The sequence below is a fragment of the Talpa europaea genome, assembly GCF_964194135.1.
Source record: "Talpa europaea genome assembly, chromosome: 11".
NCBI lineage: Eukaryota > Metazoa > Chordata > Mammalia > Eulipotyphla > Talpidae > Talpa > Talpa europaea.
In genome coordinates, this window is record NC_140078.1 from 81,703,027 (window position 1) to 81,728,841 (window position 25,815).

Sequence of the window (25,815 nt, forward strand, 5' to 3'; positions counted from 1 at the left end):
ACCGATTGTGATCAGCTCTGAGAAAACAGTCCCCACTCAGCAATGACCGTGTGGGACTGAACCTGGCTTTGTGGTCAGTGTTCCTGCTTTTCTTACAAAACTTTTTATTTTGAATTAATCATAGATCTGTAAGAAGTTGCAAAAATAGTATACAAAGGTCTCCTGTACCCATCACTCAGCTTCTTCCAACAGTGGCATCTTACAAGATTACAGCACTTGTCAAAACCATGACACTGATACAGGCACAATCAGTGAGGATACTGATATGGGTCTATTCACTGTCTGCAGAGTTTATGAGGGTCTTACCCATTTTTGCAAACACTCTTCTCTTTTTTTTGGTATTTGTGTATAATTTTATGCTTTTTTATTACTATGTTACATAATCTCAAACCAAAACACCTGCAGCATGTGCCCACTGCTGCCAGAAGCAATAATATTAATATTTAGGGACTGTTTTCCACGTTCCTGAGGGCTCTCCGTTGCATGATTGGATCAGACCAGACGACCTGAAAGTACCGGCCTCCAATGTGTCAGCTGTGCCCTGAGACCCTCCTCCGTGAATCTGCTTCAGTGTCAGGTCTTCAACATTCCCCTTTAAAAGGCAAAGCTACATGAATCCTGCCGCTGAAGTTTCTCCCCAGGGGTCTTGAGAATAAGATTCAGGACGCCATTCACCATTCCTGATGTAACTGCCCACCTGAGAGAACTCTCAAAACAGAGCAGGGGAAAAAACAGTTCTCTCTCAAACAAGTGCTGATGACTTCTTTTCCAGAAAGGAGAACTGTAACACCATTTAGTTATTCAATAAAATATTCATTGAGTTCCTCCTGTCTTCCAGGTACTGGAGCACAAAGATGAATAGACATGGCTCATGGCCTCGGTGAACTGCGATCAAGGGCTGGAGGCAGCGGCAAACACGAACTATCTAGAATGTCTACTAAAACCCTATATCCACTTTTTAAATGATATGACAGAATCAGCTACTTAGATTTTTCAGTAAGAACCACAATGTGATGACTAAAGGGAAAAATTTTACGGCTGATTATGTAAGGTTCAGTAGTCATGAAGGGACAGAACCTGCCCCCTCATTTCCCTGGGCACCTGGTGGCAGGAAGCCTTGGGCTGCACATGATCCTCCACTGCAGCCCTTGGGCTCACTTACCTACTTCCTCCTGCCCTCTCAGGCTAGATTTTTTCCTTATTTCTATTGTGTTGAATGTAAGTGTATATTTGTGTGGGGGTTATATGGTAATGAACAATACAGATATAGTTCACATTCTAATGGCAGTATCAGGCCAAAAAAACCCAAAACAATACAAATGTCAGATTATCAGACGGTGACAAACGCTATATAGAAAAATAGGGCCGACTAAGGGGGACAAAGAGTGTCAGGGTGAGAGTGAGGTTTTACTAATTATAAAAAGTGGTCAGGGAAAGCCTCAGAGACCCTAAGGAGGTGATGAAATGAGACAGCAGTTATCTAGGGAAAGTGAGGTCTAGGCAGTGGGTAGAGAGAATGCGAAAGCCTGAAGTTGGAGGCTAACCGTGGTAAGGAAGCCACAGTGGCTGACCCAGAAGGGGAGTAGAAGTGGGGTCTACCTCCTAATCCAAACAAGATGGGAAGTAGTGTAATGACACACATTAGCAGCAGCTCTCTGACTGCTGTGTTGAGAACCAACTAAAGGGTTGCGGCGGGGTGGGTTGGGGGCAGCAGTTGGCAGTGTAGAAGCATGAAGATCAGTTAAGAGGCAATGGTGGGCCTCCCCAGTGGCGCAGCGGGTTGAGTGTCACGCTGTGAAGCTGTCCGCAGCCTCTGCAGTGCGGGTTTGATTCCCGGCCGGCCAGGGAGAAACCCACATGGCACGGCAGACCTCTCCTGTCTCACCTGCTGCTCCCCTCAGCACTGGTCCGTCTGCCTGTTCTGCTCCCCACTCTGTCTCTAGTGAATTTTCTCAACCCCTCCCCCCAGGCCTCTGACCTGTACCCCAGTTTGTGTATAAATAAAATCTTTAAAATATATATGTATGTGTGTGTGTGTGTGTATATATAAAAGGCAATGGTAAAAATAAAATGAGAGGATATTGGCTGAGAGTGGTAATACTGGAGGTGGTGAGAACTAATAACATTCTGGGCAGTTTTTGTGTTTTTTTTTTTTTGCATAGAAGAACTGGGGTTTAGGTCAGAGGTTCGAGTGGGAGTAAAAGGATTCCCTGGTGACAGAGTGGGGAGCAGAACAGGTGGATTTACTGAAATACACTGCTGAGGGGAGCAGCAGTTAAGAGAGGAGAGGTCTGCTGCACCATATGTGGGTCAGCTCCCTGGCTGGGGATTGAACTCAGGCCATAGGGGTAATAGCGCTGAGGCTTAACCCCAAGGCCACCAAGGAGGCCCCATTCTGGTTAGTCTTTTTAAACTTTCCCCTCCTAATCTCCTCATAGCAAATCACCATTATTACAGCTAGAAAAAAATTAATAATTATCTAATATCAATACTTAGCCAATGTTCAAATATTCCTGTCTCATAATTTGCCATTAATTTGTTTAAATCAGTATATAAGTAAGGTTACCAAGTTGCATATTGGTATCTATAAAATTACCATATTACAACTGACACTTACATCTTAAGTCTCAATCCATAGGTTTTTTTCTCCATTATTCCCCTTCTATTCTCTAAAAAAATTTTTTTTAGAAACTGGGTTATTTGTTCTATCAATACAGTCTTTATTTTGCTGACTACATTCTCATGGGGTCTTTATCCCCAGTATTTCCTGAAAACTGGTAGTAAGCATTGAGTTACTGTGGAACATATAAGAGGGGTGAGTTGGTATCATAGTCTCAGGTTCAGAAGAAAGGTCTAGGCTACAGACAGAAAGTGAAATTCATAGATTTTTTTTAAAGATGTATTTACTTATGCATACAAGAGCTGGGGTACAAGCCAGAGGTGTGGGGGGGTGAGAGCATTCACCAGAGACAGAGTGGGGAATAGAACAGGCAGATTGACTGAAATACACTGCTGAGGGGACCAGTGGGCGAGTCAGGAGAAGTCTGCTGCAACATGTGGGTAGCTCTCTGGCCAGGGTTTGAACTTGTGCTGCAGTAGCTGCGGATAGCTTCATAGGTTGTGTCTCAACCCCTTGCGGCACCAGGGAGGCCTAAATTCATTAGAGTTTTAAACCATGGTTCTGGACATGACTGAAGGGAAGACAGTGGACAGATGAGCGAAATTCTGAGGCATGAACCCTGACAATCCCTTGTCTAGAGCTTGGGAGATGAGGAGGTACCAGGAAGAGATGAGGGGCACATCCAGCAAGGTAAGGAGAACAAATTTAGGATAGTAGCCACAACCCCCAGACAAGAAGGTATTTAAAGGAAGGTGGGTCAACATGTCAATGCCGTCCCCACCTTGAGTAAGATGAGGACTGAAAGTTGAACCCTGGGTTTGGCAAAGTGGATGCCACCGGTGACCACAGCTGGCTGGGTTGGGTATTGATAGACAGATTAGAGTGGATTTAAGGGAGAATGGGATAAGAATTGTTAATCAGGAAATAGAAGACTTTTTTTTTTAATAGAGGCATGTTTTATTTATTTAATCAGGAAATAGAAGACTTTTAAGAAGTTTTGCTGCACAGGGGACTCAAGAGAAGGTGATAAATGATAAATGAGGCGTATGTGACCTTGAGGGGAAATTTGTCATGGTTCCCAAGAGGGAATCCACCATATCATATTCTCGTATTTTTTTCACCCTTCCCTCAAGAACCAGTTTTTGGTCCCTTGTGGGCATATTTGCCTCTAGTGAGAATTTGCGAGGTAAATATAATGTCCCAAGAGAAAAGAATCTGGCTTCCCCTGACTCCTCCTACACTCTTTAGTGTGAAATGAGATGGCTAAGGGACATGTTTTCAGGTATAGACAGACATTAGAGGTGTTCCAGGGAAAACAGAACTTGAAATGAAATTGGTGTTTCTCCCATCCAAGTACTAACCAGGCCCGACCCTGCTTAGCTTCCGAGATCAGACGAGATCGGGCGCGTTCAGGGTGGTATGGACTAAACATAGAGCTTCCATATGATCCAGCAATTCCACTCCTAGGTATTTACCCAAAGGACACAGAAACATCAATTCCAAAGAACACCTGCACCCCTATATTTATAGCAGCACTGTTTACAATAGCTAAGCTTTGAAACAACCCAAATGCCCAAAAATAGATGACTGGATCAAGAAGATGTGGTACATATATACCATGGAATATTACTCAGCATTCAAAAAAGATAAACACATGCAATTTGCAGCAACATGGATGGCGCTGGAAGGGATCATGCTCAGCGAAATAAGCCAAAAAGAAAAAGATAAATACCGGATGGTCTCACTCATAGCAGGAATCTAGAAAACTTAAATAAGGGACCAGGAAAATGAATAACTATAAGAAAGTGAAAATCAAAATCAACAAAAAACTATGAACCAGAGACACTTTTAGGGGGGCGGGGGCGGGAGGGGAGGGATTGGGGTCAGAATGGGGGGCTGCAATTGTATGGGGAATATAACAATAAAATTTATTATCTAATAAAAAAAAAAAAGAAAAGAAATTGGTGTTTCTAAACAAAGTACTGCCATGGTGGGTGGTGAGCTAGTTCGCATTCTAATCATCATACACAGCGGTTCTCCAGACAGACAAAGGGCTTTCCAGTATCATTCACACCAGAAACAGCTGAGTGCAGTGAAATCAGAGCCTACCACTGGAGTCACCAAGACCAGATTTGAATCCCACTTCTGCCACTTCTGTGGTGATCTCAGGCCAACCAAGGCTCCTTCGGCTTTAGCTGCCTTACGTAGAAAATGAGACAACTGTAGCTCTAAATGTAACGAGCCCAAGCTTTTGATTTTAGTGTCTCCTTGCATCTACCTTTTCTGCAGTGTAATTTGAGTTGAGTAGACTGATGGCCAAGTGTGCTCTGGGATTCTATTTCCCTGGCCACCCTGCCTGGACCAGGAATGACTACACGTCCGAAGCCAGACCAATGAGCGACTACATCCAGCACTTAGCTATAGCTATAAACAAACAGTTGTAGAACGGACTTTCCTCCCCAATTTTCAATACTCTATAGTTCATCAAGACTGATCTGGAAGCAGCATTTCTACTCCTTAGGATTCTCTGAAAGAAGACTTTCCATAAGAAAAAATAATATAGGGGCCTCCCTGGTGGCACAGCGGTTGAGCGCTGGGTTGCGAAGCTGCCCGCAGCCTCTGCAGCGCTGGTTCAATCCCCAGCTGCTCCCCGGCCACTGGAGGAGGGCCCCACATGGCGCAGACCTCTCCTGCCGCCCGTTGCTCCCCTCAGCAGTGTGCTTCGGTCCTTCTGCCTGCTCTGCTCCCTGCTCTGGCTCTGGTGAATTCTCTCACCCTCCTGCGCTTCTAACTGTACCCAGTGCATGTATAAATAAATAAATATTAAAAAAAAAGAAGAAAAAATAATATAATTTAGGCTCATCACAGTGACAAGATATTCAGAGTCCTGCAAGACTGGACAGCACAAGACTTCCTGAAAACTCTCTCACGCTCAAATATAGTGTCTAGGAAGCTCTGTTCCCCTGGAGACCTGACTGCCCAAGCCTCCACCATGAAGTCTGACTCACCTGCAGTCTCACTGTGTGGGGACCGCTAGAGACCAGCCTGCAGCCTTCCCCAGGATGAACACTGCCTCTTTCTCCCCCTTCCCCATCTTTTCAAGATGAAAGAATTTTTATCACAGGGATAGACAACAGTATCATAGAAATGTCATCCATTTATGCAAGAAATTGAAGGCAAAAGGCATCCCTCAGTTTCACGTGGAAGATCTGCTGGCCTCACCAAGCAAGTCTACCCAGACAAACAACTCCTTGGGGGAGTCGGAGGCGGCATAAGACACTGAAGGTGCAGGATCCAGTGTTACATAGTGGGACCTACCTATGAGACAGGTTACCAGAGAACAAGCCACATGGAATTGGCTCCGTGCAGGGCCCCAGCTAACACTGCTCAAAAGCATAATCTGGTGTGACACAACTTCAGCTGAGCTTGTCTTTCTCCCCAGAATTCAGGTGAAACACCCATGCAAAGGGCCAAGGTTAGCCACAGCAATTACTTGAATTGCCAGCAGGGCAGTGACTTCATCAGGGTATTGCCCAAACAGGCTGAAACCACGTGCTATCTTGGTAAGCCGATAGAAAGATAAAGGAAATACCATGGCATTTCTGTTGCACAAGTAGCACTATGAGCAGAATAAAAACAATCATGTTCTAGAAAAAGAATTTCCCATTTATAACACCACCTGCCCTCCAGGGAACTGGTTCCTGGTTCGGTGCAAAGTCTTTGTTCTGTGGTACTCTCTCTGGGTTAAGATACACAAATTTGGAAATAGGAGCTGGAGAGTCCCTGCATAAGAGAGGGAAAAGGATTTGAAGGTGAGAAGGATGTGTACTCCACCAGGGCAGGGGACAGAACAAACAAGAGGGGGAGGAGAAGGGAGTGGAGGTCAGTTTGCATTTGCCTAGAAGCTCTGCTCTCCCTCTTCCCCCCAATTACTGGCCAATACCTAAAAGGAAGTTAACTTTGGGCCAAGTGGGCTGGTTATGAACATCGGAGATGGGTGAAAGGTAAAGGAGGTGGGAGAGAAGGCAGAGAAGACCATGAGAACATTGGCTTTTTTTTTTTTTTTTAAAGATTTATTTATTTATTTATACAAGCACTGGGTACAGTCAGAAGCACGGGAGGGTGAGAGAATTCACCAGAGCCAGAGTGGGGAGCAGAACAGGCAGACTGACGAAGTACACTGCTGAGGGGAGCAGCGGGCGGCAGGAGAGGTCTGCGTGCCATGTGGGACCCTCACCAGTGGCCAGGGATTGAACCGGTGCTGCAGAGGCTGCAGCCAGCTTTGCAACCCAGCGCTCAACGCTGGGCCACCAGGGGAGGTCCGAGAATATCGGCTTTTTTGCAAATTAATGGAAGAAAATGGGAGGTCTTTGTGTTCCTCTTACAGAGACACTGAGTAATTTCACCAATGCGCTCAAGGGACAGAGAGACCCCTTTCCCCTAAACAGAAGTTATGAATTCATACCATGTGTCAGAAACACTGCATTAAACAACTTATATGAATTTGTAATTTTTCCCAATAATCTCAACAAGTATTATTAGTTATATTTCACAGATGACTTTAAAATGTTAAATATTTCATTTATAATCATAGAGCTCAGAGTAGCAGGGCCAAGACTAAAAGCAAGATTTGGTTCCAGTTCTGTGTTTTTTCTCTTCAGAAACATGACCTATTCGGTTTTCAGACAAGGGACTCAAGTTAGAGTCACAAATAGGACATTATTGGGACAATCCATAAAATCTGAGTATGGACTATGTTAGTATCCAGAATAAATTTGCTGAACTTGATAGCTGTACTATGGTGATGGAGGAGAAAATTCTTGTCCTTTGGAGATTCATTCTAAAATATTTGGGGATCATGATGCTTGTGATCTATTCTTAAATGACTCCACAAAACTATTAAGTAGACAGACAGGAAGTAATGATGAAACAGTATGTTTACATTTGAGAAATCACACTGACTGGATGAGGAAGTTCATTATACCAACCTAACAATTTTCCTTAGCAGCTTGAACTTTTTTTAAATTGAAAAATTAAAAGAATTCTGTCTTTAATTTCTGCAGCTATGACAAGTGAGGTATCCTCCAATATAAAACAAGTATGGGTAAAATATAAAACATTTTTTAAAGATTTATTTATTTATTTATACAAGCACTGGGTACAGTCAGAAGCACGGGAGGGTGAGAGAATTCACCAGAGCCAGAGCAAGGAACAGAACAGGTAGACTGACAAGTACACTGCTGAAGGGAGCAGCGGGTGAGGCAGGAGAGGTCTGCGCGCCATGTGGGACCCTCGCCGGTGGCTGAGGATAGAACTGGCGCTGCAGAAGCTGCGGGCAGCTTTGCAGCCCAGCGCTCAACTGCTGTGCCAGCAGGGGAGGCCCATATAAAACATTTTAAACATGCTGCTGAGTTGACATGAAAAGAAGAAATCCTAAGAGACCAAAAGCAAAATGAAATAGGAATTCTGGGGAGCAGCTGAAAACCAAAGTCAGTTTCCATGTTGGGAGTTCTGTGAACCTGAAACTTCCATCTTTTTCTCAAAACAGCTTTTTTTTTTTGAGATCTAACTCAAATACCTTAAGATTCACCTTCAAGAAGTTTACAGTTCAGGGATTTATAGTATATTCACAGAGCTGTGCAATCATCACTACTATATAATTTCAGAATATTTTCATCATCCCTCAAAAGAAACCCCACACCCATTAGCAGTCACTTCCTATGCCTCTCTCTCAGTCTAGTCTCTGATTAGCACTAATCTGCTTTGTTTTTATGGAGTTACCTATATTCTAGACACTTCAGATAAATGGAATCCTACAATAAGTGGCCGTTCATGACTGGCTTCTTTCACTGCACATAATGTTTTCAACAGTCATTGTGCTATAACACTTTATTAGAATAGATCAGCAGTTTATTCCTTATTATTACTAAATAATATTTTATTGCACAGACATACCATGTATGTCTACACATTCATGAGTTGAAGGACCTTTGCATTGTTTCTGACTTTTGCTAATATGAATAATGGTGCTATAAACATCCATGCAGGTGGTTTTGGTCAGGAACATATGTTTCACTAAATTTTCTTGGGCATATACCTAGGAGCGTAATTGCCAGGTCATATGCTACCTCTCTTTTTTCTTTTGAGGAACTGACAAATTGTTTTCCAATCCTCACTATTTTACACTATTATACAATCCTCACAGCAATACACGACAGTTCCAATTCTCCACATCTTTGCCAATACTTGTTATTGTCGTGTTTTTTAATTATGGACTCTCAGGTGGGTGTGAACTGGTGTCTCATTATGGTTTTGATTTGCATTTCCCTAAAGACTAATGATATAGAGTATCTCTTCATGTGCTTATTGGCCTTTTGCATAACTTCTCTGAGAAACTGCTATTCAAATCCTTTTCCAACTGCCCATCTTGGTGCTAGATGATAGGAGATAATTAAAAGCCAAAAACCCCACCAAGGTAAAAATTCTAATGGGGAACTCCCAGGTAAAGCTGGGTCCTTAAAGGGCTAATTCTTTAATGTGAGGGTAGGTAAGAAACTAACTTGCTGTCCAGAGGGAACAGCAACATAACAGCTATTTCTTTTTTTTCATTTATATACTTACTTACACACACACACACACACACACACACATATATACACACATATATATTTTTTTTTATAAATTTTATTGTTATATTCCCCATACAATTGCATCCCCCCCATTCTGACCCCAGTCCCTCCCCTCCCGCCCCCGCCCCCCTAAAAGTGTCTCTGGTTCATAGTTTTTTTGTTGATTTTGATTTTCACTTTCTTATATTCATTTTCCTGGTCCCTTATTTAAGTTTTCTAGATTCCTGCTATGAGTGAGACCATCCGGTATTTATCTTTTTCTTTTTGGCTTATTTCACTGAGCATGATCCCTTCCAGCGCCATCCATGTTGCTGCAAATTGCATGTGTTTATCTTTTTTGAATGCTGAGTAATATTCCATGGTATATATGTACCACATCTTCTTGATCCAGTCATCTATTTTTGGGCATTTGGGTTGTTTCCAAAGCTTAGCTATTGTAAACAGTGCTGCTATAAACATAGGGGTGCAGGTGTTCTTTGGAATTGACGTTTCTGTGTCCTTTGGGTAAATACCTAGGAGTGGAATTGCTGGATCATACGGAAGCTCTATGTTTAGTAGGTCCAGAAATCTCCACACAGCTTTCCACAGTGGTTGGACCAGTTTGCACTCATATATTTTATATTGTTTTTCGTTTTTGTATGGTGTTTGATTTCTCCTCTCAGCTGTCATCCCCATAAAGTTTCCACCCCCAAGGCACCAATGTGCTGGCACCATAGTCTCTCGTGCTCTTCCCTCCCCTGTTTTGATCCCTCTCCCTCCCCCTCCCCTGCTGAATGTCTCCAGTTTATAGTTTGCCTGATAGTTCTGACAACAGCTATTTCAATCCTGGCAATGGGAAGAGTGGAGAGAGTTTGTCTTTCTACTTATAGCTACATTCAGTTTCTCAGTTGGGTTTGGTCTGAGTCTATGTAGACCACAAAGAGCACAGTAGATCTGAAAAAGTGAAAGAATTTCTAGAAATCCAAGAGAATCAAAATTAAAAATTGAATGTATGAGTTAAACAACCAGCAAAAGAATTTGAAAATGGAAGATATAACAATAATAATGATGATAATAACGACATCAGTTTAGTTCAGGCACATAAAGTTGGAAATTATCAATTTAAATTACATAGAAGAGTCTGAGAAAGAAAATGAGAAAGATTATATTTCAAACATTTCAGGAAATAATGACTGAGAAGTTTCTAATATTGTTGAAAGATAAATACCTGGATATAAGAATCTCAACTAAACCCAAGGATAAAAAGAAATCCTCAGGTAGACAGATCATAATAAGATTGCTATATACAAAGACAAGACAATCTTAAAAGCAAAAGCAGCTCAATTAAGGAGCGGCAATTTGCAATTTGACTGTCAACTTTGACAGCAACCATGGAAACCAATAAGACAAAAAGAATGATACCTTCAATGAACTGAGACTAAAATAACTGTCAATGTAGAATTCTATAACCTGTATAATTATCTTTCAAGATGAGGATGAAAAAGACTTTCAGGAAAACAAAAACAGATGGGAGGTCTGAGATGTAAGAAGGAACAATGAACAAAGATATCAAGCAACTATGTGGGCTGTGGTTTAAACTACATTGCTGACTATACATAACAGCTCTAATTCCTAACTTGTGGGTGGAAAAGAGGATAGACTTAAGTGACTAGAAAATATTATAAATCATGAGGGAAGTCATCAGACTCAAGAGTTCTGAGGATTTTGTTTCTGTTTAGCAGCAGGGTAAAAATACTGCTTAATTTTATGTACATAATAGAGTAAGCATGTTAAGATAGAGACTCCACTAATAGAATGGACAGGGCATAATTTCCAGACAAATATGGGGAAGAAAAAAGAATGAGAAATGCAAAATGGAAAACTTCATCGGTCTAAACCGGTCAAGCAGGTGGCCATCAATAGAGAAGCACAAATTATAATGGAGTACAACTTTAAAATAATCAAGAGTTACATGTATTGCAATGGAAAACATTCAAAGACGAATGGAAGTAGCAAGTCAAGAAGAAAGCACCACTGATTCTATAATCTGCAGAGTTCAAAATGAGCTAGGGCTAAACAATGGCAGGAACATTTTCAACTTTATAAAATACAAAGCCAGAACAGTGGTTCCCACTGGGGACACAGGCAGGGCACACACTGGGCGTCTGAGATCTGGCAGAGTTCTATTTTTTAAACTGAGTGATTGGTATACGGTTATTTGTTTTATTATTCTTTCAAGTATACGTAGGTGTTAGCACTGTATGATATTTCACAGTAGAGTTTTAAGTAATCTTAGTTCTGAGGGCAGGATACAAGTCTGCAGAAGACCTACTTTTCGACGACACAAATTAGCAACTGACCAATGGGAGTTCAACCTTTTCAAGTTTCTCAAAGAGAGGAAATATCAGCTCCAATCTGTGCTCCTGTTCCACAGGCTAGCAGCCAAGTCAGCCTGGTGTTAGCCAGGGCCCTAGTTAACTGGGCTCTGGTCTGGTCTTCCACGAACTCAACCTAATCACATAAAGGAAAGTAAAAGCATTCCAAATAGGTTCCCAGGGCAGTGCAAATATAAGCACATGATTTGAAATGTAAATGAAAAGGAAGCCTGCTCAAGTTAAAGCTCATGTTCCAGTTAGAGAAACTTTAGACATCTAAGTTTTCCTGTACTTCCAAAGTATAAGCCAATCCTATCCAAATTATAAGCCAAAAACTGAAGGGAGATTAGTTGACAAATCCTCAGTATTTTCTCCTCTTGACGGCCATGCACACTGTCAGGCAAGACAACTGCTTTCCATTTCTTTTTCTTTTTCTAAAGTGATCTTTGATGCTTGTCAATCCTTGATTGATACAGATTTTTGTTGCATCCCTTAAACCTTCAATTTAAAGATTTTGTTCCTGCCTCAAGTCCTTTCTGGAAACAAGGCAGGTTATAAATTGACAGTGACGATGTCTTAGTCCTTGAATTATTTTCCCCCCAGAAAGAGGAACCTCTTATAAATTTTGGAGATTTGAAGTCAAGTCAAGGCAAGATAACAGGCAAGGTCACAACTTAGCATGTTTGCCAAAATAAACTATTTACTCAGGTCTCTGGAAAACTGATGCACCCTATGGCTTTTTAAGCCTCCTTTGAATGAAGTATACACAGTACATAAACCAAGGGAATCTTTCAAAAGATCCTAATCCTACTCCTAATACATACAATAGAGGTAAATTCTATGTTCAGATTCATCAGTGGGTACATGAAAAGGTCATTAAAGCTAATATATGGCCACCCATTCTAAATGCAGTCCTATCCAGTGGGATTATCTACTAAGTCTCGACCTACTGAGGAACAAGGAAGAAAAATAAACCTACATTTGCTCAAGAAATAAATATTTACCTCTAGGACAGAATATACATGTATTTTAGTTCAATTTATCTTCTGCTAACCTGTGATGTCCCTTCTTATTAGTATAGATGGAAGTACAGGAGATATTAGGTCATCTGTTCAAGGCTAGAAATCAAATGCACAACTTGACTGAAAAAGGACAAGTCCTAGAATGGTCTGTAAGTATGACACAGGGGGCTTCCCTGTGTGACTGGTCGAGTGTCACAAAAGCAGCTGTATCTAGTACTACAGTGGATTCATTCACCTCTGTTCCCTGTGCAGTAGGCCCTACTGCTCATTAAAGGTTGAAAGCCCAGAGTACACAGTTCAGGTTCTTCTGATGACATAGCTTCAGCAGACACACCACCCAGGACTTAGAAGGACAACCTCACGTGGGTGGAAGACATACTTTGGCTGTGTCTGCATCCCCACTAGCAGACAAAACTAAGAAAGCATTTGATTTCTGGCTTCAGTTGTAATTGGAATCCTAAGCTTTATAATGTTGAGAGGAAAGGTAGGGGCAGCTATTTGGGGTCATGTGTCACAACAGAGGCTACCGAGATCCAGGACTAGCAGTTGTGAAAGCAACTCCTGCTCTTTTGTCTTCCTACTTCTGTTGGCTCAGCTGCATGGTGTGATTTTGGGAGGTGCTGCTGGAAGTTCAGACTAGAGTCTGCTCCTCCAGCCTTACCCAAAATTTTGGAAGCTACCAAATGATGTATGTTAAATCTCCTGCTGCGTCAACTAGCTAGTGTGGATGTTGTCTAGTGTGGTTCTGTAACTGAACCTTGACCAAAACAATGACTATCCTGTTTTCCCTAGAAGGGAGATCCTACTGGGCTGCTTACTGTGAATTTCATGGGTGGATATGGAAGAGGGAGAAGCAATCAGTTGGGGTTGTTTCACAGGGCACTCCATACTGGTGTAGTTGACTCATCTGTGTATAATTTAGGAACTGTTTCCTCACAGCATGGCTCCAGGACAAATGGAAGTAAAAGGAGGGATTCCCTCAACCTGAAGCTGGTTTAATATCAGTAAGATAGTAAGTGTGAACAAATATTTTAATTTAAAATGAAAATTAATGGTAAACGCTCATCTAAGGACATGTAATACCACTTTGCAGGGATTAGCTGTAGTCATAAATCTTGGCAAAATATGAAACAAATTTATTATTTTGTAAAATTAAATTTTACATTTAAATCAGCTGAATAAAGGCCCAAAACTATAAGGAATAAATGTCTCGAATTTCAGCTTTCATTTGAGAACTTAAGATTTTTAAAAATTATCCTTTAATGCCTTCCTAAGCATATTTTTCTTGTCATGTTTTACATCCTATCCCTGATGATTTATTTAAATGATAACAGAAAGGTGCTATATCACTGTATTCCAAATGCTAAACACAAATTCTAGTACACAATAACTATTCAACACATATTTGATAACTGAATAAATAAGACATGCATTATTAATTTACACTGTACAGCATAGCATTTTTTTTTTTAAAGAGGCACGTATTTTATTTATTTATTTATTTGCTTGTTTGTTTGTTTATACATGCACTGGGTACAGTCAGAAGCACGGGAGGGTGAGAGAATTCACCAGAGCCAGAGCGGGGAGCAGAGCAGGCAGAAGGACCAAAGTACACTGCTGAGGGGAGCAGCGGGCGGCAGGAGAGGTCTGCGCGCCATGTGGGACCCTCCTCTGGTGGCCAGGAGCAGCCGGGGATCGAACCAGCGCTGCAGAGGCTGCGGGCAGCTTCGCAACCCAGCGCTCAACCGCTGCGCCACCAGGGGAGGCCCCAGCATAGCATTTTAGACTGAAAAAGACCTTGAGGAGCTTGAAAGTCAATACTAAGACATGACAGTAGCAAAAGAACAGTTGAAGAGTTTTCCTCTTAAGAACTAAAGAAATGAACATTTCTTTCCTAAAAATTAATCTATGCATTATATAAAAGTCTAATCAAATCCCAACAGAGTTGACAGTGAACAGGGACACACGGTGAATGACTTCAAAACATTTCTAAAAAGTAAGACTTATCCTAATAGATGTTAAAATGTACCCCAGAACTACACAAGCTAAAACAAGGGAACAGTGACTAGTACAGGATAGAAAGTAGAGTTAAACCCAAGCAGATACAAGAATTAAGTAAACAGACACAAGCCAATTAGGGAACGAAAAGTAGATTTATCAATGTATCATCTTGAGAGAACTAAGTAGACATCTGAAAACAAAGTCAAAACCCAACTTTATACCTTATGCTAAGAATAAATTTCAATGTTAAGGTTAAAGATTAAAAAGTGCTAAAAGTACAGGTTAAGTATTAATGTGTAATTAATTTAGTTTTGTTAGTAAGCTAGAACTTTCTAAGCATGGCACCAAACACAGGGGAAAAAATAAGACTCATAGATTTGAAGATAAACTTTAGACTTTATGTACCATAAATAAAATTAAGGCACGATAAGTTAGAAAAAATGGTTGCAACACAGAAAGGTGAATAGTCTATATAGACATTAAAAATACCTTTAAATGAATAATAAAATGGCTGAGCTTCTTTTTCAGGTAGTTAACTAGACCTGATTTTACCTCTTCATACTCCCAAAATCTCACTGATGACAAAAAAAAAAAAAAAAAACCCACAAATAATTTACAAGCTGGAAGGAGCAGGAGCAGCAGCATGGGGGCAACGAGAGGCACAATATGGGGTTTCCAGTCTTCAATTCTAAGGAAAATGGAGGATCTATAAAGGTGAGCAGATCTTCAGAAATATCCAAAGATTACAGGTAACAATAAAAGCAGCAATAGGACGGGGCCTAGGGAATTCTGCTAATTTGTGTAAATTTAAGTTTAGAAGCTACCAAGTCAATCATATGCTCCCTATTCCTGCCAGCAGCTACTTCTGTAAACAGAGTCCAACATAAAGCTTTAAGACAGCCATATGTGTCAACAAGCTATTTGCACACCTCATAAGGAAATGCATGCAATTACACTACCCCCATTTTCCCCATCCCATTAATATTTTCCTCCTGGAAAAAAAAAACCACTATGCAGGTCATGTGATGAAAACCTGTATTCAGTGCCAGCGGCTCTTTCTTAAGCTGAGCAAACACTTGCCAGCCATCTCATCTACAATTACAAATGGACAATCGCGTATGACCCCAATCAAATGCTTGAGGAAAACAACCATAAGAGAAGGAAAGGACTCAACAAGCAGAGAAAATGACCTCTCTGTAAACAAAGCTTAACTATTCTCAAGATTCATAAAGTGATTCAAGGATCATAAAGTGATTCAATAAAAAGGCGATCAGACTAGAAAGGTAAAAGAATGACCCACTGTTGGGAAATTAAACTATCAAAACCAAAGTGAAAATTCAAGAGAAGGCTAAAGAGCAGAACACATGCAACAGAAAATCTGAATTTGGGCCGGACGTGTTATTTCCCTGGAATTCTGCAAAAGAACAAAGAAAAGGAAAAGTAAGCATGAGAGTTAAAACATAGTGAAGAGAGTTAATGTCTTGTGAAACTTCTGGGTTGATTAAAGTTTTTGAAGGAGAAAACAGAAAGATTGACCCAGAAACTACCTAAACTCATGAAATTATGAGAGAACAGACTGGGGATTGCCAGAGGTGGAGGCTGAGGGTGAAAGGAAATGAGTGATGGTAGACAAAAGGTAAACACTTCTCTTTGTAAGATTAATAAATTCTGGGGATGGAACACACAGCATAGTGACTATATTTAGCAATATTGTAATGTACATTTGAAAGTTGCTAAGACAAGAGATCTTAAATGTTCTCATACAAGAAAATGTATGCTTAGTGTAAAGATCTTTGTACAATAGATATATATATCATATGATCATCTCTATAAAAACGTCATTACCTCCAAGCCCTATCTTCTGAATTCAACAATCATTCCTCAAAAAATGGATACAGTTGGACTTTTCTTTTTTACTCAATAAAGACTATCTACCAGAATCTACAAGTAAACCTGTACTGTCATTAAAATATTAGAAAATCCCAGTTAAGTTATAAGCTAGCCAAGGATATCCAAACAATTAAACACTAAACTTAGGCAACCATTTTTTTAAAAATATAAATATAAAAAGGGAAAACCATCTTTATTCATTATTTCTAAAAATAATTGATAAAAATTTTAGAATAACTCAAATAGGATAGCTCAAATAGAAAATTAACAGCTTTCTTGTAAGTCACAGATCCAGTTCATTTTTGACAAATGCTATTTATGAAAAATGGAAAATATTTCAAGTATTTAGATTTAAAAAACACATAGGATTTATTTTGAAAAAATCTAGAACTTCAAAAATATAAAGTGACCTAAATATTCCTAGGTGGTAGTCAATATTTTTTTTTTTTTTTTTAAATAGAGGCATGTTTATTTATTTATTTATTTGTTTGTTTGTTTTGTTTATACATGCACTGGGTACAGTCAGAAGCGCGGGAGGGTGAAAGAATTCACCAGAGCCAGAGTAGGGAGCAGAGCAGGCAGAAGGACTGAAGTACACTGCTGAGGGGAGCAGCGGGCAGCAGGAGAAGTCTGCGCGCCATGTGGGACCCTCCTCCGGTGGCCGGGGAGCAGCCGGGGATCGAACCGGCGCCGCAGAGGCCGCGGGCAGCTTCGCAACCCAGCGCTCAACCGCTGCGCCACCGGGGAGGCCCAGGTGGTAGTCAATATTATGATAGGTTCCCAAATTAGTTTATAAATTTAATGTAATCTCAAAGTTATAATGGGATTTAAGGAATACAACAGACTCTGAAATTCACCTGTGTTAGTATAAGTGTGTAAGAACAACAGAGAAATAGAAAAATTTGCATGACTTACTCTGTTGGATATTTCAATACATGATAAAGCTACAGTAATCAAAAGGGCCTGGAGTTGACTCAGAAATAAAACAGAATAGGGTTAAAAATAGTTTCATATATATGGAAATATAAAATGATTAATGGTGAGAATATAACATGATTAATGCTGATATCCGTTTTGGGAAAAAAGTGAAATTACGTTAGCTTATATACACAAGATGAACTTATAGCTTAAAATGCCAATATTCATAACATCAAAAATAATTCTCTCACATTTTCACCAAATAGCCTTAGAGTCTTGAGGATAGAGAAGTCATGTTTAAACAAAGCAAACTCCAGAAGGCAAGATGAATATTTAAGATTTCATGCAAATCAGAACACTATTTTGATGGAAAATGGCATGAATGATGTTATTAACAAGAGACAAATGAGAGAACTAATACCCAAAATATAGAGGAAACTTATTAATCAACAAAAAAGAATATGGAAAAATATTAAAGTATTATTGAATGAAAAAGTCGTAGAATAAATACTATACACTTCTTCGTATATGTGTGCATCTTATGTATTTGTACATATAGAGAAAACAGTCTGGGAGAAATGCCAATGATGAGCACGTCAGGGAAGTGGGTAGATGAGGGATGGAGCAAAGAGGGCAGGTTAGCAGACTTTTTATTCTCTACATAAATGATTTGAAAACTTTTACAATAAAATCATTACTTTGCTGTGTGGTTCTTTAACTACATCAATGCATAAAAATTTTTAAATCATATGAAAAAGTAAGGAGTTAAAAAAACAAACATCCTTATTCAAACACATTCCCCAAACCAAGCTTATTTCTATCCTGGAGATAATTTTCATTAAAGTCTTCTCTCCTTTTTTCTTTTTTTTTTTTATTTTTTTAAATGTATTTTTACATCATTTTTGTACAATGTATGCACTTTCATCTTGGTTATAGTCCCCATACAACTCCCACTCCCCTTGTGTTGATCCTACTCCCCCCTTCCCCCCAACTCCCCACTTCCTCCCAGCTTATAGTTGCTTGTTGATTTTGATTTTTACTTTATTATAATTAGTCTTTTCCTGGTTCCTTATTTAGGTTTCCTAAATTCCTGCTGTGAGTGGTTCTTCTCTCCCTTTTTTATCTTTTTATTTTTCTTCTTTTTGAGGCAACATTAGTTACAACACTATGCTAGTTCCAGGAGTACATTTTCTCACCTCAGCTCCCTTTCTATCTTTAAAACAAGAGTCCCATATTTTTAAGTGACTGGGTGGTGGGATAGGCAGCTACAAAAATAATAGTTAACAAACACATTTAAAATGTTCACCTTTAATGATCACAGAAATGCAAATACAATTTCCTTTTTCACATGTCCAGAGATTCCCTAAGTATCGTTTATAGCTGTTATTCAAAATAATAAAAACCCACTAGTTAGAAAATATCCTCCACCCCAATAAAATCGGTAAATATTAAAAAGAAAGTGTCAGTGTTTGCAGAAACAAAATCTGTTACACAGTGAAACACCACTAGGGGGAATACAAAATGATATAAACCTTTCTGTACAAATTGGTAGTAATATTAAGTTTTCAAAACACTTATGCCAAGCCACAAAAATAGTATTAGAAAATAATAAAGGTTGTGAAGTTGTAGGCTACAAGGTCAAGGACAGAATTCAGTTGATTTCTATGATCTAGCAATGAACAATCCGAAGATGAAACAATAACATCAAAAAGAATAAAATACTTAGGTAATATTTAGCAAAGGCAGTGCAAGACAAATATACTGGAAATGACAAAATATTATTGAAAGAAATTAGAGATGATCTAAAAAATGTAAAGACACTCCATGTTCATCAACTAGCAATACTCCCCAATTTTATCTACAGATTTAAGACAGTGAAATCTCAGTTCCCATTTTTTAAAATTTTTTTTGCAGAAATTGACAGGTCAATATAAAAATTCAGATGGACCTACAAAAGGCCCAAAACAATCTGAAAAAAAGAACAAAGTTCAAAACCTTATGCAAAGCTACAGTAATCAATAGTATGGTATTGGCCTAAGAAAAGACATTGATCAATGGAATAGAACTGAGAATCCAGAAACGAATACTTAGATTTATGGTCATTAATTTTGACAAGGGTGTCAAGACAATTCAATGGGAGAAAAATAGTCTTTTCAACAAATGGTGCTGGGTCAATTAGGTATTGATATGGAAGATTATGAACTTACACCCCTACTTCAAACTACAAGTAAAAATTAACTCAATGTGGGCCTCCCCGGTGGCGCAGTGGTTGAGCGCTGGGTTGTGAAGCTGCCCTCAGCCTCTGCGGCGCCGGTTCGATCCCCAGCTGCTCCCCGGCCACCGGAGGAGGGTCCCACATGGCGCGCAGACCTCTCCTGCCGCCCGCTGCTCCCCTCAGCAGTGTACTTCAGTCCTTCTGCCTACTCTGCCCCCTGCTCTGGCTCTGGCTCTGGTGAATTTTCTCACCCTCCCGCGCTTCTGACTGTACCCAGTGCTTATATGAATGAATGAATGAATGAATGAATGAATGAATAAAATCTTTTAAAAAAAAGCACATGTGACAAAAGAAAAAAAATTTAAATTGGACTTTAACAAATTAAGAACCTTTGTATTTCAAAGGACACCATCAATAAAGAGTGGAGAGGCCACAAGAATGGAAGAAAAATTCTTGCAAACTATATATTGGATAAGAGACTTGCATTCAGAATATGTAAAGAACTCTTACAACAATAAAGAAAATTAATGCAGTTTTTTAAAAGGCAAAGAAAGAAATAGAAATTTCTCCAAAGATGACACAAATGACCAATAAGCACATAAAGAGATGTTCAACATTATTAGTCATTAGGAAAATACAAACCAAAATTGGAAACTCATTGTACCTGGTGAAATTGTGAAGCAGTGCTGTCACTTTAGAAATAGTCCAGTAGTGCCTCAAAATATTAAATGAAGGAAACCAGGAGCATTCACATTGGGTGATCTGAGTAGAGTTTAATAAACCAGGTGCAGTATATAGTGCAGTACCTGGCAAGAGTAAGCAGCAGTAAAGTTATTAGAGGCAGAGAAAATAGCTGTGTGACAGTACTGTCAGAAACCTGCCTTCCCTGGGAAGACACAGTGAACCCTGCATGGAGGGATCCCAGGTAATGCATGCCCAGAACCTGCTCTCCTCTCACCCTACAGTCTCTTACAGGTGCCACCTCTGGATGAATCCAGTGGGGCATCAGATGCCCTTGAGAGAATCCATGAAATCACCGTTCAGGCTGGAGATGGGTAGAGAGTGCATGCAACGGAAACACAGAAGATCCAGCACAAGTGGTCATGAAAATAAACAAAATGTTGTTTACAAGTGACTGCATTTTAAAAAAAGCATAAATAACATATAACCACTTATGAAATTCTGGAATGATTTACTCAAAGGTGTTAACAAAATTCAGAGCTCCTCAACAATGGTGCTGTTGGCAATTGGTGAAGCAATTCTTCATGGTTGAGCGTAGGCCCATGCACTTGAGGAAATTTAGCACCCCCAACCCCCGGGCACTAAATACCAATAGAAATCCCAGGCATTATACAGTAATAACCAATTTTATAAAAGACACTGCTCACTCCCAGACATGGCAGGCACGTGACTGTTAGGAACCACTGTGGGGTCTAGAATTACAGCTTTTTCTTGTCTGCATTTTCTTTCTTTTCTTTTTTTTTTTTTTTAACAATTCAGTGGTTTATAGTATATCCACTATGTTGCACAAGTATCACCACTATCCAACTACAATTTACCTGCATTTTCTATCTTTTTTACAAGACTAGGTAATGTGTTGTGAAATGAATGGAAACTATGTTCACTACTATTTTTAAAAAAGAATCACAGGAGGGCCTCCCCGGTGGCACAGCAGTTGAGTGCTGGGTTGCAAAGCTGCCTGCGGCCTCTGCGGAGCCGGTTCGATCCCCGGCTGTTCCCCGGCCACCAGAGGAGGATCCCACATGGCGCGCAGACCTCTCCTGCCGCCCACTGCTCCCTTCAGCAGTGTACTTCGGTCCTTCTGCCTGCTCTGCTCCCTGCTCTGGCTCTGGTGAATCCTCTCACCCTCCCGCGCTTCTGACTGTACCCAGTGCATGTATAAACAAACAAACAAATAAAAATACATGCCTCTTTAAAAAAATAAAATTAAAAAAATAAAATAAAAAAGAATCACAGGAGAGGATATAGATTCTAGCTCTCACTCAACCCTATTCATCTTTGCCTAACCAAGTTTGCTCATGACAGTAAGTAAATGAAAGGTGACCTAACATTATTACATAGGTGCTGTAATTCATTCTGAAGTCACCAAAATCAAGAAGGGTGTAATTAACTCTACTTCTGACAAATCGCTTTTATTCTTTAAGATCCTGTAATGGTTATAAGATTACAGCATCCTACGAATCACAGGTCAAGTACCGGATTACTTCTAGCTTGCTATAAAAGTTTAAAAGGAAGGAAACAACTACATTTGGTTTCACCATGATGTTATACTAGCACAGCCTGGAGTGTTTGACAGACTTAGCTACTACCATTCACCACAGAGAAAGCCAGGGCAAGGGATGTTGACAATTGATTTGGAGAAACAATGTGTTTTGTTCTCCACTATTTCATTTTCCCCAGGTCAAGGCAGGAAGCCAGGTTCTTAGTAATTCTTTGTCTCAGTATTTTGTTTTTTCAAGGCAGAAAGTAGCATTTTTTTCCTGGGGATGAATCTATCTTAATTCAGAGCTGGGTCAGCCACACTGTGAACTGTCTCACCCCCATTAATGAATTAGTGTTGGCATCTTTCATTGCATCCAAGAAACCATCCATTGTAAGCTGACTCCTGTTTCATACATTAAAACATGAAAAAAGAATACATAATTTAAGTTGATCCTTAACATTTTTAAGGGTTCTTCTAATTTGAAAAAAAATTTTTTCACACCATGTGACCATTTAAACTAGAATTTAGAGAAAAGATTACTTGAGAATATGTAACAAACCCCCAAAATTTGTGTATCCTTTGCTAGAATAGTTGCATTTTAAGAAACTTTCCCTCAAGATAATCACTGGGCAAATGTGATAAAGGAAGACTGCCATTGCACTGGCTGTATTAGTTAAAGCTAGAAACACCTTAATGTTAAAATTGGAAACTAAAGAAATAAGATGTGATATTTCATTACAACAGAAAACTGTAGCAATGTAAGAGACTGTAGATCCTAAGAAATCCTCATGGTATAGTGAGTGAACACAGCAGGTCACAAATCCATGAGAAAAAGTATCAGAACACAAATGCATAGGGGCAAATAGTATAAAAGGAGTTTCAGGGAAAAATCTGAGTAAATGGAAAGATAAAATTTAAATTAAAATTTTTTTAAAAATCTTAAACATACATGAATTTTCCTGAGTGAGAGAACATACCAGTTCCCCTGAAGAACTGGGGGAAGAAAACATCTCATATGAGGGCACATAGCTGTGCTATCACAGACCTCTGGGGAGAAAGAAAATTCCATAGGCTTATAGAAGGGGGAAAAGGATCAAGAATAAATGTTTTTTAAATGTCTGAACAGCTAGAGGACAACAGAGGAAATGTTTCAAACTTTGCAGAAAAACAATTTTCAATCTAACATTCTTTGCCTAGTCAAACTATTAATTATGTGCAACAATTGAATCAAGACATTTTGAAAAATATAAAACTCAATTTACACATGTATCCTTTCTTAGGAAACCAGTAGAATTTGAGCTACCCCAGTGAGATTAAGGCAAGGTAGAGGGAACTGGTCATGGGAAGCAGGGGATCCAAGCCAGGAGTAAAGGGAAGAGACTCTCCAGGGTGGCATACAGGAGACCACAGTATAGCTGTACCCAGGTGAGCAGGTCAGGTGGGAATAAGTCAGAGGCTCCCAGATAGGGCTGCAATGAGGATGACCTGGGTGACCTTCATAGAATATCTGATGTCTCCCAATTTCCTGAGAAGAGATTTAGACAACTAAGGTAAAATTAGTAACTATCTAGAGCACCAAGGAATGGAAGGAGAACTACTAACTCCAGGGAAAACAAGAAATTGGGGGCCTCCCCGATGGCGCAGCGGGTTGAGCTGTGCCAGTTTGATTCCTGGCGGGCGGGGAGATTACCACATGGAAAGGTGGACCTCTCCTGTCCCGCTCATTGCTCCCCTCAGCAGTGTGTTTTGGTCCTTCTGCCTGTTCTGCTCCCTGCTGTCTCTGGTGAGTTCTCTCACCCTCCTGCACCTCTGGCCTGTACCCCAGTGCTGGTATAAATAAATAAATCTTTAAAAAAAAAAAACAAAACAAGAAATTGGGCAGGAAAGGGAGAGCATTCATAGACTACTCTGGCTCAGCTGTGAATAGTGTTTACAGTAGCCTAAGGTCAATATTGGTCATTGTTCTAACCCCAAATATAGTGGGAGACAGGAAATATACAGTATATAATGGGGATAGTGAAGAGGTAGTCCAAGACAGCTAAAATCTCAACTTTTGGCGTGGGAAGTCAGCGGATGATGTCAACAGTTGGAGAGAAAAGAAATCAAGATACAGCATTATGTTTCTTAAAGCCCTAAGAGACTGGAAGCCCTCTGAGTACCTCGAGAGATGGTGGGATATATTTATATTTCTCCCAGTAGATCTATGATTCTTTAAAACATGCACATATAGCTCCGATCACTAGTTAACAGTAGTTATTTCATGATGGAATTAAATAACTGCTTATTTCTAGTGATGGAACTGCAGGCCATTTACAATTTCTTCTGTACTTTTCTATGTTCTGAAAAAGTATGGAACATATATGATCATAAATCACAAAACAAGAGTCAGTTTACTTTATACCTGATCAAATCTATCTTGAGACGCATCTCTGACACTTTAGCTTCTGTTTGCTCTGCTGGGCAGGTGAGCCTGCCAACACCTTCATTCACACAGCAAATATTTGGTGAATTCCTATTAGCCAGGCCCTGCAAGGTGATTCCAATACCTTCACCTTTTCATTGGGTCACCTAAAGTTCTCAGTACCAGCTGAACGACTTATCTGGGGGCCGGGGGCGGCTAAGCCAGTGCTTCTCAAACTTTCTGTGCACTGGAAACAGGGTTAATTCAGCAAGTCTGGGATAGGGTCTGAGACTCTGGAGGAGAAAATAAGCTATAGAAAGTACCCAGGTTTTGGGCCTCCCCTGGTGGCGCAGCGGTTGAGTGCTGGGCTGCGAAGGTGCCCGCAGCTTCTTCAGTGCCAGTTCGATCCCCAGCCACGGGTGAGGGTCCCACATGGCGAGGGTCCCACATGGCACGCAAACCTCACCTGCCGCACCCACTGCTCCCCTCAGCAGTGTATTTCTGTCCATCTGCCTGTTCTGTTCCCCACTCTGGGTCTGGTGAATTCTCTCCCATGCTTCTGACTGAACCCAGTGTGCTTGTATAAATAAATAAAAAAATCTTAAAAAAAAATAAAAAGTACCCAGGTTTTGCGGGAAGACTCTCAGAGGAAGGAAAACTTCTGTCACCTTTGCACCATGCAACTCCCATTCTCTACCCTCATGTAGGGTGGATTTCAGTTTCGCTGTATTTAACGGAAGTTTGTGAGATATGGTATAAGGGGCACTGTCAAGGCAGTTGGCAGGGAGGCCCCTTAGTAGCAAAGAGCAAGGCCCCAGACAAGAAAGGCTTGGGTTTGAATTCCAGTGCCATTACTCACAGGTGTGACTTACTTCCCTTCTCTATGCCTCAGTTTCTTCACATGTGAAACATAATAATTGAAGCCACTTTCATAGGGTGGGGTTTATATGAGGGCACCAGGGCATCTAAAGGGCTTGATCAGACCCAGGCACATAGAGAAGACTCCATAAACAATGACTCCTATTAGTTGTCAGCAAAGCTCTAGTCCCTTCTCAGTCACGAAGGGTTGGCTGAGATTTTAGAGGCGATTACTCGACTTCTCAGCCTCCATGTACTGAATGAGAGAAGAAAGCACATGTCTCGCCTCCTCCAGGAACATACCTGAGTCTAAACCAGCTTGTGCACCGCACCAGGCAAAAGCTCCTTTGGTCCTCAAAGAGATCTAAACCCTTTTATTTCATTCAGTGAGCTTTTCCTGACTCACTTCAAGCTAACACCCAAGAAGATGATTTATAAAAGGAAGACTATTTTTGGAAACCTTGGTTTTAGGAAGGCTATGTGGAGACCAGGTAGGGGAAGCACCAGGTATTCCTGACCTCTGTAACACAAACTCCAAGGCCCCGAGCATCCGGCCCTCAGCATGAAGTGCCACCCCACCAGAGGGTCGAACAAAATGAGTTTTTCAGGCAATCGATATCTTAAGGATCACGAACCTCTCCCCCTCCAGAGAGCCCTCGGCAATTGCTCCTAGTTTGGAGACA

General features: G+C 40.4%; 1 protein-coding gene across 2 annotated transcripts in view; it reads right to left on the minus strand.

The window, feature by feature from the left end:
* Positions 1 to 25,815, minus strand: part of CMTM8 (CKLF like MARVEL transmembrane domain containing 8) — a gene marked incomplete at both ends in the record, with an annotated part of 84,671 nt that overhangs the window by 58,544 nt on the left and 312 nt on the right. The window lies entirely within an intron of this gene.